Source organism: Lissotriton vulgaris, chromosome 4_1, assembly GCF_964263255.1.
Source record: "Lissotriton vulgaris chromosome 4_1, aLisVul1.2, whole genome shotgun sequence".
Classification (NCBI taxonomy): domain Eukaryota; kingdom Metazoa; phylum Chordata; class Amphibia; order Caudata; family Salamandridae; genus Lissotriton; species Lissotriton vulgaris.
Window position 1 is genome coordinate 726,457,722 of NC_141691.1, and position 16,715 is coordinate 726,474,436.

The following is a 16,715-nucleotide window of genomic DNA, read 5'->3' on the forward strand; positions in this document are numbered from 1 at the left end:
CATTTCATTATTTTCTTTAAACCATCCTCAGGTCTGAATTGCAGACCTGTAATCACGTATCCAATGCTATACATAAGCTCACCACGAATTGTGCTACGCTAACACACTTATGGAAGGAAAAATCCCGATGGCCAAGGATCAAACCACCGCAATGTTATCAATAGCCATACAGCAATTTTCACCTAAGAAGCGGTAACCACGCTCACGAAAGCAACTGCAGGCCACCTCCTAAGTCAAGTGAGAATGGTTCAGTATCGGCATGGCTTGCTTTCTGGTCCATAGTGTACCACAACGCCACACTTTAACGCTGCTCACAAGTCTCCTTAAATTAGCACGCCTTGTCTTACGTCAAAGTAGTAAATGTCATAATAGAGTACTTTGGTATTCTGCTCTTCATGGACAAAAAGACAGATACTATGCTCCTGGGAAAAAAAACAATAATTGATTTTTAGATTCTGCAGCCGACAAACCTCCAACATTACCGATTCAACCATCATGCCAAACAGTCCAGTAAGATTGGCTACATAATTCATATTAGACACTGAAATCCAGTATCAGTGGCTACGATTCAAGAGGTTAGGATTCAAAGAAAAAATATAAAAACAAAATATCTGGTGCGTGTACGGTGAGTGCTGCACGTGCTTCCTTGCTGATGTGCGTAACCGGAAGGACCATTGATGGGAAGCATTTATGTACGCTTCCATGGAGCAATGCATTTGTAACTTCACCTATACAGGTCCTAGCAGACCCAGGCACGAAGAGGGAAGAATGGATGGAACTAGTGATATGTAGGCACAAGACACCAGACGGCGTAGACTGTGTTGATGGTGGGAAGAGCTAGAAGTCAAACGAGAGAGAGGGGGAGGAGAAGGGAGAGAGGCTGAGCAGTGTGCCACTCAGCACTCAAGAGTAGGGCTGGTATGTGGCCTATTTTGAGAGCACAGAATGGGTTTTAAAAAGACAAACTGCACTGGTTAGGAAAAACTTGCATATTGTTAGTACTTTGCTAAAACAAAAATGTAACACTCTTCCAGTGGACTTGGTGTGACCAGGCTACTGCACGTGTGCACTCTGAGCTTGTGCATCTGTGTGTGGCACCGTGTGCAAAGGAAATGGGAGAAGCGTGTATGCTAGCATCTCGCCAGGCTGTCTTTATCACATGTTAGTGCATCACTGTTCCAGGAGACTATTTATGGCAGAGGGAAAGCGTGGACTGGAAAGCATCGGAATGGAATTTGCCACCAGCCTCACTAGAGAGGAGAGCTGCAGTTTTGAATCACAGTCCCCTGGGAAATACTGATGGAGTCTGGGATGCTGGAGGGGAAAGTGCACTCCAGAGGTACACAGCTGGACTGTGACCAAAGCTGGCACACTGTGGCAAGAAATGCACATAATCGGATCTCAAACGATGGGTAATTAGCGGTTCTTAACTCCAAAGAGACAAGCCAGCAGTTGGTTTAAACAATCCAAGACACTTCTCGTTGCTGCCTGGAAATCCGGATGACTCACAAACAGAGGTGTGTCTACTTCGCATGGAAAAGAGCAGGACCTGGTTTAAGAAAGATGCTCACTGTACGCTGAAACAACATACTCTGTGCTGATGGGAGGTTATTAAAAAACTCTACATAAACAAGTTTGTAGACACATTAAAATAGGACTCGCTGGGTGCACCTTGGGTGCCTACAGAGATTGCCTAATGACTTTAAGCACTGGTTACAAAAATCTGAAAACGGTGGCCCTAGGAGACGGATAAAAGGGATCTTGTTGAATTGTGTTACAGAACGATCTGATATCCTAGCGCCTGGAAGCCCCAGCCAGAGGGTTTTATATAACCGGATTTTTTGTATTTTGAGGGGAGGTGGTTCACTTGTTCAACCATACAGAAGTTATACTATTTTGCATTACCCCCCCCAAAGATATCGAACACCACCCTAAACTAATTTTCAATCGTTTTATGAATAAATGAATATGCACACAGTGGCACACTAGGGTGATTCAGAGTTCATATCGATAATTTACACGGGACACTCATTCTAAAGAAGTGACTTCTGGGAAAATTAGGTTAACACACGACAGAAAAGTAGCATCCGTTTCATAAGGCTTCTTCTAGCAGACGGTGTGTCCTAAATATTGCCCTCATACGTTTTAGGTGACCGGTTTCTCCGCTGCCCCAGCTTCTCTTTTGGGAGAGGACCAAGGGGATGGTACATGCCTCCCTGACAGTTTAAGTGCTGCCAAGCTCTGGATGCAGGGAGACAGCTGCCACATGACAGTCATTTATTACAAGGGCCATGTCGGCACACACAGGGCCCTCTTATTTTCAGATGAGCTATCAACGGGGATCCTCTGGTGAACAAAGTGTTTGGTGACAGGGACTGCCTCGCCTCCTCCGGCGATCACCATCCTCCACCCCTAGTCAGAGATGTAATTAAAGGATGCTGGCCCCGCCCCCCAAACAGCAGACAGGCTCACAGCAAGATGGCAGCGATGCGGTGAGCGGCTCGAGCCCAGTGCAGGCCGCACCTCCTCGCGCTGGGTATGCTGGGAAGCGACAGACTAAATTCACACTACTACACCTCTGACTGAGCCTGGGACAAGAAATGTGTTCGGACCTAAAAAATACGTGCGTTACACGACACCAATGAACATGTCAACACGAAGCATGACCTTTACAAACGCCAGAAAGTAATATACTCAGACATATAAAAAGCATAGCATGTCCCTATCATGAATAACATACACGCCAAATAGAAATACGCTCCCATCACCCAAGTTTCTTCTCAGCAAAACAAGCACAACAAATGTAACTCGACCTGACTGAAACGAGGCGCAAGGGCAGATCCGTTTTCGAGAACTTTCAGCCGGAGGAATGCAAAAACCACGGGCGCAGAATGAACGTGTCTGCAGTCCCTTGGAAAGGGGGGCTGAAACATCTGCTCAAGGACTTAGAAATTGTAAATAGAAATCGCACCTTAGTTACATGTTTATTTAAAAAAAATAAAAAATAAAAGCTTTTAAAACCCCTCTTTTAATGCAAGTGGCAAAGGAGGAACAGCAATGAAGAAAAGCCTTCAGGGGAAGGAGGCAAGCGGGTATCCTGCAAACGTATTCCAGTTCCACTCCCATCGCTCACCTCGATGTAAGGTCCCAGAGCAGTCAGGCCTGCTGCACACATTTATCCTGTTCAGTCTGTCATTCTGAAGTCCCACTGTCTTGGTTAGAAAGATATACCCTCTACTTGACAGGCACTTACATGGACAATATGATTTTGTGAAATAAAAGGTGGCACACCATCTAACAACCTCAGCAGACAGTCTCAGTGGATTAACTGGCTAACTGTCCATCATGAAACTACGAAACAAGTTCTAGTCTCGGCTTCCCAACCAACCAAGTTGTGCAATCTTAGCCAAGTTAACTCTACCTCCTTTATTAAATCTATTTAAAAATACCGTTTGGATAATAAATGTAATCTTGAAGGCCATGATGTGTCACATCCATGTTCTAAGTTTGCTTACAAGCATGATTACACGGACAGCCAAATGTGCATGCATGGGAGGAGAGATGCGGATACACAGGCGCCTTTAGCAGAAAACAGAAGTTCACATGCTTTCATGCCTTTTCCGGAGGACTGATTTCTATACCTTTTCTCTTTCACAGGCGGTGGTTAGGGCGGTAGCAATTGTTTTTGCAGCTCTACCTAAACTAACATTTTGATGCCTAAAATCACTGCACCAACAATCTCTCAAGTAAGGGGCAAACTTTGCTGCTGCTAATGGTAACTTCTGGCCCAATGGTGCCTGTGTGGTTCCACATAAATCAACTAGAAAATCCTCTGTAGCTTAAGTGCTTGTTGGAATGGCTTGGAGCAGCTTTTACATGTAAGTTTACAGGCTGTACCAATGAATAAAATACAGACACTGAACATCCATAACATCCAAAAACTTCCTTTGGTGTACACGTGATGCTGTGGTCAAGTGTGACCTGCGCCAGTGATCTATTTGAGGGTGGCCTTACTATGAAAGTGGCAGCCACCTACTATCCCTTGCCACTTGAAACAGCCCGGGTGCTAGTCATGTGGCTTAACTTTGGACTGTTTTGATGAAAGAAATTTAAATTCAGATGCATACAAGACTGCATTCTGGGGGGGGAAATTGAGTAAACGTAAAGTGCCTCCGTCCCCATAGAAGTCCCTTGATAGTTGTGTGTTCAGCTGGCTAGGGAGCATAAGGAGAAAAACACAATGGGTCAATGGTGTTTTGTGACATCCAATTTAATTTTTTTAATTTAAGTTTGTGGTATCTTTTAACAGTGTGCTAGAGGTGAAAATAAAAAGTCCTGGTAGTCGTTGCCAGGTTTTTGATAAGAGTTGTGGCACATGAGGAAGGGTACACAAAAAGTGTTTGGGGTTAGAGAAAGGAGTTTGATGGAAAGAGTCAGCCATGAGACAATGGCGTGGTCTCCAGATATAAATGCCAGTAGAGACGACTAGATTAAGGTAGTGTATAAATTAGATAGACACTTATTATTGGCAGCAGAGGTGAAAGCTTCAAGAGTTTAGCGGAAACCGGATTAAGGGTTAAAATACCATTTAGATTAAGGATGCTCTTCTGAGGACTCCTTGTGGCGATTTTAACCTCTGCAGTGATGCTATAAGCCCATAATTCAGCATTTCTTCCACACGTCGAGCGGCTGAATTTCCAGAAGGCGCACGAGTCCCCTCCCACGTAGTTCCTACTGCCAGCATTTTACACAACCAAGAGCTAGATTTCGAAACAAAAATTCGGGATTGAATTAGTCCACTGACTACCATTAAAGTGGTTGATTTTGTAACAAACAGAAACAAACGGGCTGATGAAAAGTATAAAGATGTTCCCTTCCTAAGCAATTTCTACGTTTGCATATGTGGTGGCTTGTTTGTGAATGTCAGTACACGCCTTTTCACATCTTATGTACGATGCGTGCAGCAGCATGTTTTTTACCTTCCGATTCCAGTAGGTGGCAGTATTTCAAAGCACCCTTTTCCTCATCTTCTCTTCTCACTTGCGGAAAAAAAAAAGACAGCTGCTCCCAAAACTTGCCAGCCACCCAACGCAGAGCCGGAGGCCTGGCATGGTACCATCCATGTGCTCGCACAACTGGAACCCAGGCAACGTCACCGGTGCAGCCTGCGCGAGCCCTGCCTCAGCAGCACCAGCTGAGTTTGACCCGGTCGTTCCCAGGCAGGCAGGAAGAACCCTTTTAGTTTGCACAGTATGTACGTGCACGCGTTTATCTGTCGACGACACGCATTTAGCACGGCCGGTGAAAAACACAGGAGCTGTGTGGTGTGAACTCGGACACTTTCAGAAGCAGCTGGTTGTGTGTTAAACATGGCTCCTCCTCATCCCTGGACGAAGTACTTTTAATACAACTTACAAGGTTTGTGATGGTCACAAGGACAGCAGCGAGGGGAGGTGCTGCTCTCCGACCCACACACCAGGAGCTAATTATTTACATGAAAGGATTTAAAGCTGCAGGAACTTTCTCCTCACACGACGAACACCATTCTAATCAGGTCACGAGACAGAAACTAGGCAATAGTCCATCAACTAGGCGGTTAGTAACAAACTGGGCAAGCAATGATGTACATGGGCAAAAAAGTAGGAAATTGGGCACACGCTAGGGCAAGGGGCAAAACAGATAACAACATGCACAATAACCAGTGGCAATAAAGGCAACAGTGAGCAAACTAGGAAATGCAGCACACAAAATGCCAACAGCAGTCTCGTGCAGCAACACTAATTTTCTTCCAAGGGGCACGTCTACCGGATAAGCATGACTGCAGCCTCCCAGGGCGTGATAAACCCAACATCCCTCTCCTTCAAGCTCAATAAATTTACAAACAGAAGCTGACAATTTGTACGGTGCCCTCAAAAGGCACAATTCCAATAGAGTAAAATAACTCCCATCATTAAAATGTTGAAAGGAGAAATATTGTGGTAAAAAAATGTTTGAACACTCTATGAATGAACAATGAGCAAAATATATATCATTTGTCGGGATACATATAACATTGTCAGAAAAACGAGCAAACATGCTCACCGCGGACAAAATGCACATATCCATCTGTGAGCACCTAGCAGTTTCCTGGTCTAAGGAATCACACAGCGTGCCTTCCTCAGTAATAAAGAAAACATGCTCCCGATTTGCCAGCCTAACCTAAAGCTTAATGAAGCTGAAAGCCTCCTAAATAGGCAGGCGATACAGGCTAGCTCACTAGGAAGATGACGTACATGCTCAGCTAAAATGGACCATCTTCCTATCACCAGGTGCCAATCTGCGTGCAGGCGGAGTTGTACATGCTACCAGCCAGTCAGCCATGTATGCTTCTTTGCGCCAGTATCTCATCCCATTAAAACTGGAATGTCACTGTTTATGAGGCAGCATACCCACTTGCGTCTGGACAGGAAAAACAAATCTCGTCAAAACGAGAAAAGGCAATCTCGACGACAGGTGAAGAGGGCCAGAACCATCGCCTTCTCGGCCCAAATTCTCAGAAAGCTGTAAAACTGCAGAGTGTTGTCTCCAGCGCAGTCTTTGTTCTTACCCTGGGGTTATTAGCCTGCGTCTTCCCGGGGCTTTTTTAGATTATATTACGTATTTGGTCCCGGCAACACCTTCTTCTAAAGGCAGTTCCATGGATGAACACTTTTTGTAAAGCATAATTCCCATACAATGCTCACCTTGCTCCAGAGTAATACCTTCGCTGACATTCGTGAACCTAGTCAACCCCAGAGCACCAAATGCCTCCATCACACCTCCTCTACATTACATTAGAGACACTTCACAGCGAGATGTAAGCATCTGAACAGCATTCCAGACCACAGGGCCTGCGGTGTCTCAGTCAGCCTGGAAAAACGAGTACCAGATTCCTCCAAACCAGATATGGCTCACACGCCCCAGGGCGTGTGTACACTCATGAAAGAAGCAGTCCAAAACAGGTCAAATTGTGAAAAAGAATTTCAAGGTCTGGCTGCTGCACTGGTCTGCTCCCAAAGTTAATGTGAATTCGGCTGATTTCCAGCTTCCCAAACCACCAAGGTGAATATTGTGTGCTGGCACAATGTGTCACCCTAAGCTTGTCCCCCCGCCTATGCTATTCATTTCCATTACACACAAGGGGTGAAGTCTCATGAGTACAAAGGGAAAAGGCCTGGCCCCTGTGGCTGAGGCGATCTGATACCACAAACAGGCGGGGCTGTGGTGACAAGAGAGCACAAGTCTAATTACACCATTGGCGTTAATAAATCAGATCATTTTCTTTGAGGTCACAAATCCATAGACAATGGGGCCCGGGCATGGTGAAGAAAGCACTGCCCAGTTTATTACTTTCCCTCGTGGGAGGGTGCAATGGAAGGATTGGCCTTTGAAGTTCCCTAGAATGGCCCAGGTGAGGGGATGGCTAAGTACTGTTAGGCTGGTGTAGTGAATTCAGGGCCTGCTGCAGTGAACTGTGGCCAGCTAACCACGGGTTACTATCCCAGCAAGTAAGGTTCATCCCTTCATCTTTCACAAACTAGGATAATAGTAGTATCTGCTATTAAAGAGATAAAATGCTGTGCACTGTATACACTGTTTATATTCAACATAACATACACGATCAACTTCTGCACCACAAGAGGAGGGGCCTGGGTTTTGGGTCTACATATTGTTGAAAGCCAAGTACACCACAAGTTTGGTTTTATATATTACATAAAGCTCAGACAATTTAATATATTTGTTTCAGAGCTCAAAGTGTTATCAGGGGGGCCATGGTTAAGAGTCCCAGCAGATGGCCTCAACCATTCATCTGCCTGTATTAGAAAACTAGTATTGAGCTTATTGAAAATCAGGTTATAGTATATTAATTATAGTATATGCCCATATGTACTCCTGTCCTCTCAGAGGGGATCGCTGAAGTGCAACTAGGATGTAGAATAAGGCGTTAAGAGTTCGCTGAAGGCCTTCTAATTCGGTTGCCTTCTTGTGATGATGAACGGATTGTTGCAGGTCTGGGAGCAAAATCATAAGCATTATTGTCTGACCTAATTTAGATGATACAGAGGTCATATTTGTGGCATGCCAGGCCCAATCCAAAGGTCTGCATGTTTATTAGGGCTGACTATGCTGTTAGCGGACAGTGCAGACCTGTGAGGACAGCTGACTAAACTATTGCTGATCTCAGAAAATTAAAAGTCTTTACAGGTGAATGCTTTGAGTTTGGCTTTGCTTCAATATCCTGGAATCTTTATAAATACCTTCCTAAGTTTTTGATGCCTGCATTAAAGATGTTGCAGCAGCAACTACTAATCATGGCCTTCCTAGATGTACGGACTCACATGTTGATTTATTTTATCTAGCATGGCTTTGTACTAGTGATGTGCGAAATTTCTATAACTTGGTTTTGCATAGTTTTGCAAAAATACACAAAAATTAGGCGAAGGTATGCCAAATTCAAAGCTGGCCTTTAGTGCTATATTTTAGCGTGAAGTGTGTCAATTTAGGAGAAGGAGGACCTATTTTGCATAAAACCTAGTACAAAAACTTTAGTGCCACAAAAAACAGACGTTCCAGTCTTTTGCTTTGTTCCCGTGCTCCTGCGCTAACATTTTCTGGAAATTTTGTGAAACAAGTGTAGTGCAAAATTTGCAAAAGTACAGCAGCGTAACAGACATTTTGATGGGGCATACTTTGTACTGCCCCACAGACTTATAGGCCTGAAGTCCTGGTCCCAATTCTGAAAATAAATGGTCATACTTTGTTTTACTCTCCACTGCTGGGATATGCTTTTGACATTCTTAAAGGGCCTGAGAATATTGCAGCAATAATTCTATTTTTGGCTAAATGCTGGGTGAAGATGGCCTGGATGAAATTTCCCTTCCTAAAATCAAACATTGAAAAAGTATGTTGCCTTATGCAAAAATAATGCTGAGAAGTACAATGCCCTGTTGCCCGAGGTATCACACCTAAAAGTTATCAGGGAACCATTATGTAAATATATAAGCGGTAATAATACCATTACATGCTAAAAGTGTACATCTTCTACATAACATCTGTTTATGGGGGCCCGATAAGTTCTAAAAGTTATTTTTACAGTATTTTCCAGTCCACTACAGATTTTTCACAGTTCTTAAACTGACGCTATCTTTAAGTTAAGACAGACAATTACAGAATGGACATTAAGATTTATGTACAATATGCTGTTCTCCCCAAGTAGCCAGGAAATGTATATCATTGTTAAAATATACATACAGTGTTTAAAAATCACAAGCTCCCACTGCTATGCATGCATATGCAATTAAGGATCTGATGTGCTAACTTCAATTAAATAACAAATAAAATAAATAAGAAGTTGCTGCAGTCAAGCCCACTATTTATGATAATTTGGGCAATGGTGCGCTAAGTCCAAAGAATGGATTGCATTTGTAGACCAGACTACGAGGAGCTCACCTTTTGGTGACATGCCTCTCAGCCATACAAAAAAGAATATATTTAAACACATGTTCAATGTGTTCTACTGAAGCACATTAAACTACATACTCCAATGTTTAGATTGTGCAATGGCCATAGTAATCACTAAAAGGCATGCTAAAGACTCACATTCATGTCCACTGGTCAAGGGCAACCAAAAAAAGATTGATGATTATTGTAATAGCCACCGACTGGGTGCATCAACTCACCTTTACGGAAATCCCCACATTTCTTGCTCAAGCATTGCTTTTGGGACAATGCAAGAAAACCAGTGAAAAAGCCAAGTGGGTTGAGCTAGTCTTGGAGGGATACAAGTGATTTTGCACATCACAGGTTTGAATCTTGCCTCAACCGACTCAGACTTTCATCTGTTTGAGTTCTATAGAAGTTGTGCAATTTAGAAGCGCAAGACCAACATCTATTACTGAAGTGTAAAGTTACTATAAGGCTTCGTCATTAGGGATTCGATATTCTGTAGCCCTACCTTCTATTTTACAACAAAATGTGTTTAATATTTGCTCATATTAATTTAACTAATTGGACTTAAGATCTATGCTACAGGCAATTACATATGGAAACCGAAAATGGAACATTTGGGTTCCCTTGATGATCTGGAATCATGTGATAACCTTAGGTGGAAACAGACGATTACATTTTGTGGAATGTCTTATACAACTGGGCAGTATGATGTTATTTTTTTACAAATTCTGGACTTTGGTGCTCAAGTAATAAAGACAATTTGTAGCTTTGTTACAACAGCACCAGGGCTCTTCAGAGATTCTCCTGGCTACATCCATGTGTAGCAAGCAATAGTTCACAGACTAGTCTGAAAAGCCTGTGCAAGAGGAACACGATGGCAGTCACATCCAAAAGTGAGAGAAGTGCAATTCTGTCCAAGATGACCCTGGAAGAGAAGAATTCTGTCATGAGGTACAGAACAACCGCATCTGGGCAAGTCACCACTCCTGGCTCGGACAGATTTCCAGTCATACTGGGAGGTGCCCTGAGGCTGAAACGAGGTATCAGATATACTCTGAAAATAAAGTTTGCCAGAGAGTGATCAGAGACTTAGGAAAAGACTCTATAAACTGGAGATAAAATTCCCAACATCTGAGTTCTATAGTCTACCCATTGAGCCAACCTGGCTCATATCTGCAAGATCTCATCTGAGGGTTTCTGAAATCCCACAATCAGATGTCCACTTACAAAAAAAACCAAATGTCACGATGTAAACATCCGTAAGTCCAGTTAATATCAAGAAGAGATCTGGTCTCCATCCTTATCCTGCAGTGTGTGCTCCTAGCAGGAGTGTGTTGTGACGATATAGAACTAACAGAGCCCAGTTCACTCAACCAACACCAGTCATGCCCTGCACTTTTGATGGACACTTGCTGGCCCTGCTCCTACCAGGCCTGTTTACTGTCTTACAGCCAGACTGACTACTGTAAAGAGCATCGGGAAACCTTAGCTTTGCACTGTAATCTAATATGTATATTTTTTTATTGCTTACGCCCACCAAGAAAGCCCTTTCCAATTCTATCACCTCGTGGATGGGTAATGCCCTTTCCAATTCTATCACCCCGGGTGTAGGTAATGCCCAATGCAGGGTAAACTCCTAAGTTGTCGTTAGTTTAGATAAAGGAATTGCACTTTCCAAGCCAGAAAATGTATCACGTTTGTTTTTTCTTTTGCATTATGACCTGCAAATATCTCAAAATGCCTACTATCATCCTTAAGGTGTAGTACTCTCCCTAAACTACATGAAGTACAGTTGTGAAATTTGGGAAAGTTATTTACACTGGTCACATCAACGCATAGCAAAACCCAACAAAAAGGGTTGCGGGTTAAACAGAAATGATCCAGTGATCCCTCGCTGGCGTAGAGGTACAACAACTGCACAGGAGTCTACGTCTTGGGAAGAGAAAAATATGATCCACCACGTTATCGACATTTGACTGATAATCATCATTCGATCATAAATTATTTGTTTTAAATATACCATTTGCTCTCACTCTTTCGAGACTTCATAGCGCTTCAAGTGAGAACTTGGTGCAACAACCAAACTACTGATTTACTACTTAAGGATGAAAAGCTTTGTGGCCCCGATGAAAGTTGAACCTGGTACCTTTAGTTCATAGAAGAGTCTCTAGAGATGGCTTATTAACCCTCGGGTGAGCCAGTCTGTCTCTGCCCAGATTAAGGGGACTAGAAAAAACCCCAAGTCACTACCCATTTTACAGAAATCCTAAATAGGAGCTACAGAAAAGCAGCACAAAGCCCTAGGAGAAACACTCTTGGTTGCAAAACAGGCAAGTATTGGTCCAGATCTACGCCTCCCAGCCCCCAGGCTTCTTCCCCTGATGTGCTATGCTGTAGCTTCTAGTGATGGCTTTATTCGTAGCATTGTAGATACTGCCTGTATGCCTGGTTGTCTCTTTTAATCGCGTGTTACTTAGAGGTACCAATTCTAGACGCGCCAGTGCGTCGGAATTATTAAATAATGAAGCAGAGGATGGCAAAGCCTTCTTTTGGGTAAGTAACAGTGAAAAGGTTAGTGGTCCTGCCCCTCTGCCTGCTCCTCTTTATCTCGGCTTCCCAGTTCTACATCCAGTGACAGGAGGGTACCCCTTGCTGCAACGGCCTCGCCAGCGCTTTATCTTCTGCTGCCCATGCATCTGCGAGCGGCGCAGACCTGGTTTCCTGCTGCTCGCTCAGGCTGATTGTTGTTACTGCCTGGGGCCTTCGAGCCCTGCCCACGCCAAGCATCTTCCTCCCGGCATCCACTTCGGCCGCGTGCACTTTAAAGGGCTGGGGTAGCTGATGAGGTGTTTAGCTGCTGTACTGTGCAGCAAAGCCCTACACCATCTATCAGGGTATACCGAGAAATTGTGGTCTTTGGGCAGCACGGTGAGGTCTTATCTGCCTCCCCTGTGCACAAATAGGCCTTTCTAGAAGCTAATACAAATAGTTTAAATAAAAAAAACACAGCTATATTTCATTCGGAACAGCTATATTTCATTCAGAAAAAGAAGGAAGAGCTGAGGAGTCACGACTACAGAAAAACAGAGGCGTTAAAATTCTGAAGGCGACGAATTGCATATCACGATGTAAACTTAAATTCTGTCCTCAGCAAAGACGTGTCTACATCCCCACTGCAGAGAGAGATACGGTCGGCTATCGCTGTGCTGCGCCCCGCCCCGAGGTCAGCAGGCGCGCACAAGTGACCTTGCAGAAATGCTGGAAGGAGAGGCGTCTCCGTTCTGAGAAGACATAAAGGGATGCTATGGGGGTGACTCAAAGGAGCAGAGACAAGAATCTTATGCGGCCTGAACAGGCAGGCGGGGGGAACTGGGATAGGGTTTTTGAAGGGCTTGTAACAGAAGCAGACCTCGTGGATCTATTTGCCAGTGACTCTCAAATATGGCTAAACTTTGTGATAAAACTGGGGTAGCGTAAGGAAGATAGGCAGGAAAAAAATTCTTGTTACCTCAAAAGGCATCACTAGCAACGCCTCATCGAACGTATTGTGGCCAGAAGGATCCGTGTAATGACTTTCAATGTTCTGGTGAAAAATACTTTGCACAACATTCTGCTTGCACAACACCGACAAGGAGGGAGCATCTGAAAGTAGAATAGGCAATCTGACAGCCTCACAAAGGGTGCCTTAGGATGCTTCTTGATTGGGGGTGGATCTAGCCATGGTCCTCGGATCTCAAAGCCAGGGTGTTCATGACTGTTCATGCTTTTCTACAGAAAGAGGAAAACCATTTAGGGCCCTGAGGCAGCATCTATACCCTTGAGAGGACGTTGGAAGGAGAGTATGATAGAATACATCCAGATGCCCAAGGGAAATATATTGGGTGACTTTTTTTCCGGTAGACTACTGCTAACTTGGCAGTCGTGACATGATGAAGCAGAGATAGTGAATCTATGTAACAGCCTCTCGGGGGAAAGGGGGTGAGGATTGCTACTCTTGGAGCATTCATCTCTTCATCTGCTGCTCACAGCAGCTCCCCACCACCTAGAGTCCCACCACTGAACTCTGTGCCAAAGTTACCACCTCACTAAATGTACAACTCTAGGCTACTGGAATCGTTTGGCCCCTACACACGTTTCCGAGATGTTCCTCCCCATCGTCACGCGCTTGTCCCACACGCAGTGTATGAACTGTCTGAATTGACACAACAGATTACCGCCATAGTTACATTCCTACAAAGTCAAATGCAAACCAGCTCAATTACTCATTAAATCTTAAGTAATGTCACCCACGCCATTTTAATGCTGAAAAATCAGTACCTAACCTCCCAAACAATCAGCAGCTGCAAGCGGATTTATGCGCACCACTGCTAGCTGAGGAACTGCTGCTCACCGGCTATGCCGCACTGTTGCCATCTGAAGGCTGATGTGGTCAGAAAGCTACCCCAAAGACTGACAGCACAAAGCCCAACAAAGAAAAACAAGCAGCTCATTCTTTTTAAAATAGGGCACGCCTAATGAGCTAGGCTGAGCAATTGCCCTAAGCTGAAGCCAGAGTGCATCTCTGCCAAACCGAGGACTTCAAGCCACATCCCACTCCACTACCCTGACAACATCCCTCCATCTTGATCCTGCACCCCATTTAGGACTTGGCATTGGTACATAGCCTGTCCCTGCCTACTCCTTTATTGAGCAGAAGTGTTGCATTGTTTCTGAGGATTTAACAAACTAGCTTTGTGTAATATGGAGTCCGCAAAAGCCCATTACAACCAGTTGGAAAGCATGGACAATTATAATGGTTGAGCGGTGCAAGTGGTACTTATGATTGCTCACTTGTAACATCCATGAGAACAATCAAAGTTGCCTTGAGTGCAATGATAAGGCCAACAAAGCTCACAGAAGCTCTTCCTTTCGCGGATGCTGCAGTAGCTGTAAAAGAGACCAACTAAAAAGGGTAGGGGCTTCATGAATCTGGTAGAACATTCAAGGCAACATAAACTCTGGTAGAACATTCAAGGCAACATAAACAAAGTGCAAAACTCGTCAGCTACCTCCAAGGAACACAGAGCACTGCAACTTTTTCAACATACTGCACTAGTAGGTAAGGAAACCATCTTGGTGCAATGGGGCACTAGATGCAAGTGGAAACACGTTTCCTATGTCTCTAAGTTTTTCCCTCCTCTCAAACCAGCGTTGTGAGAAGTTGGCCTGATATGTGATGTCCACTATTCTAGTGGGAACCCTGTATCAGTCCAAACAACCCTTATGGTGATGGTTGTAAAGTCAACCTTATAGACCAGCTATCCTAGTGGTAGCATGGACAAAGCAGTCTTAGGCTAAACTCAAGAGGGCATGTAAAGCCAGCTGTTTTACCATATGTAACCCCTTTAATATCAAGTGAAAGGACACCACACAGGTTATATATAAAATATATATGTACTTATTACTAACACAACCCCTCTGAACTCTTTATGAGGTCAGAGGCACAAGCACATAACAAGATACTTAATTATCATACAATAAGTTGCACAAAATATAGTAGTGCCCTAGGGGCACTTCAAACCATATACCAAAATAGTGGTACAAGAACCACGTCACGAACAAAGGATAGGCCTAGGGAATCGCTGGGGCTACGCTGTACTACCAAAGGATAGGAAGCAGGAGGCCCACGGGAGGCGTGTGCAGTGTCTTCACATACACGCGAGTTACCATAGAGTTAGAATGGGAACAAAAGAATTGGAAACTAGTTCTTTTAGGTCACTTCCGGATGGACTAGGAGAAAGCTAGTGAAAACTAGGACACTAGCATAGTTAATACCCACAGGAGCACCGGAGTACTCGCGTTACCTCACCCACAGGAAGCGGGTGCATAGGTGTCAAAGTGTGCCGGGTTTCGTCGCTGAATCCTATGCAGCCTTGAAGAAAGATGCTGCAGGCGACCACGAGAGAAGTGTCCTGTTGGATCAAAGAGCGGATCGAGGATTAAGAGTACCTGAAAGCAGAGGGGACAGAGTCTGGGTCAATAGCCAGTGACCAGGAAGGAACCAGGCGATGTCGCGAAGGAATCAGGTGATGTCGTGAAGCTTGTCTCTGCAGCCACGTAGACCAGGAGGTGTCGACGACGACCAGGAGCTGGGCACGGACTGTCCCACGAAGGATCTCGCTGTCGGCGGAGTCTGCTTCCGGATTGGAGTCAACAAGCCTTGGCAAAGGCAACCCACGCAGGAATCGAAGATGGCTTCTTGATCAGACCAGTAAGGGCTGATGGGCTTCTCCTTTTCAGGGAAGCAGGGGCCAGCCTGGAGCAACCAGGCCAGCGGTGTAAATTCAAAGGTTCATCGCCACAGAGGCCACTAGCCAACGGGCAAGTGACCGGACAGACGCGTCGAGCAGGAAAATGCAGAAGGGCCCCACGCGGCACTCGTGGAGTGTGGAGGGCTGATCTTTGGTGCAGATGATGCTCGGGGCTGGGGCTTCTCAATCCCCAATGCACAACTTCGAGGATGCCTCAGAAGTTGCACGGGAAGCAATTCGCAGGCTTTCCAAGATGGCCGGTCCCACGTCTCTCGTCGCCTCCACAGGTCTCAGCTTTGCTGTGGCTGTGGATCGGGCTGAAGAAAGTCTGGAAGTCCGGGTCTTGTCAGGCTCTGTGCTTGGGCTCCGGCGGGAGCGTCGACAAAGCAAACCGCTGATCGCTTGATGGTGCCTGCTTACACAGGTTGGTCACTCCTTGACCACAAGGGAGATTCTTCAGTCTTCTATCTTCAAGTAGAACGTCGAAGGTCCAGAGTTTCGTTTCAAGTTTCAGTTCAGGATTAATCTAAAGTCTCTTGACTCAGCTCCTACCTATATACTAATCTGAGGGGCTGGATTACCTTCTAGGTCCCTCCTATGGGTGGGACCAGGGAAGGGGGTGGTTAAACCCCTTTCTCTTTGTCCAGTTTCCGCCAGAGCTGGGGCTGGAGTGCCCCAGCAACTGGTTTCAACCGGACGATGCATGAGACACCTTGTGTGCCCCAGGCAGTGTCTCATTTCATTCAGCCCTCCCTGCCCCAATACACTAGGACCTGTCTGGGGTGGTGCTAGCACTTCCCAAGACAGGAAACCTATTGTCCAAGCCTCCCTCGCTGGAAGGACTCCCAGCAGCGGGAGGTCAGACTTGTGTCTGTGGCTGCAGCATCCATTTAGAGATGCTGAGGCTCTGGTTAACTTTAACCGGGTTTACTAGGAACAACATGTCTTCTCCCTCTA

General features: G+C 45.1%; 1 protein-coding gene across 6 annotated transcripts in view; it reads right to left on the reverse strand.

Annotated features, from left to right (window-relative positions):
• RREB1 (ras responsive element binding protein 1) overlaps window positions 1–16,715 on the reverse strand; it is a 166,066-nt gene that overhangs the window by 76,960 nt on the left and 72,391 nt on the right. The gene's annotated exons all lie outside the window — the stretch shown is intronic.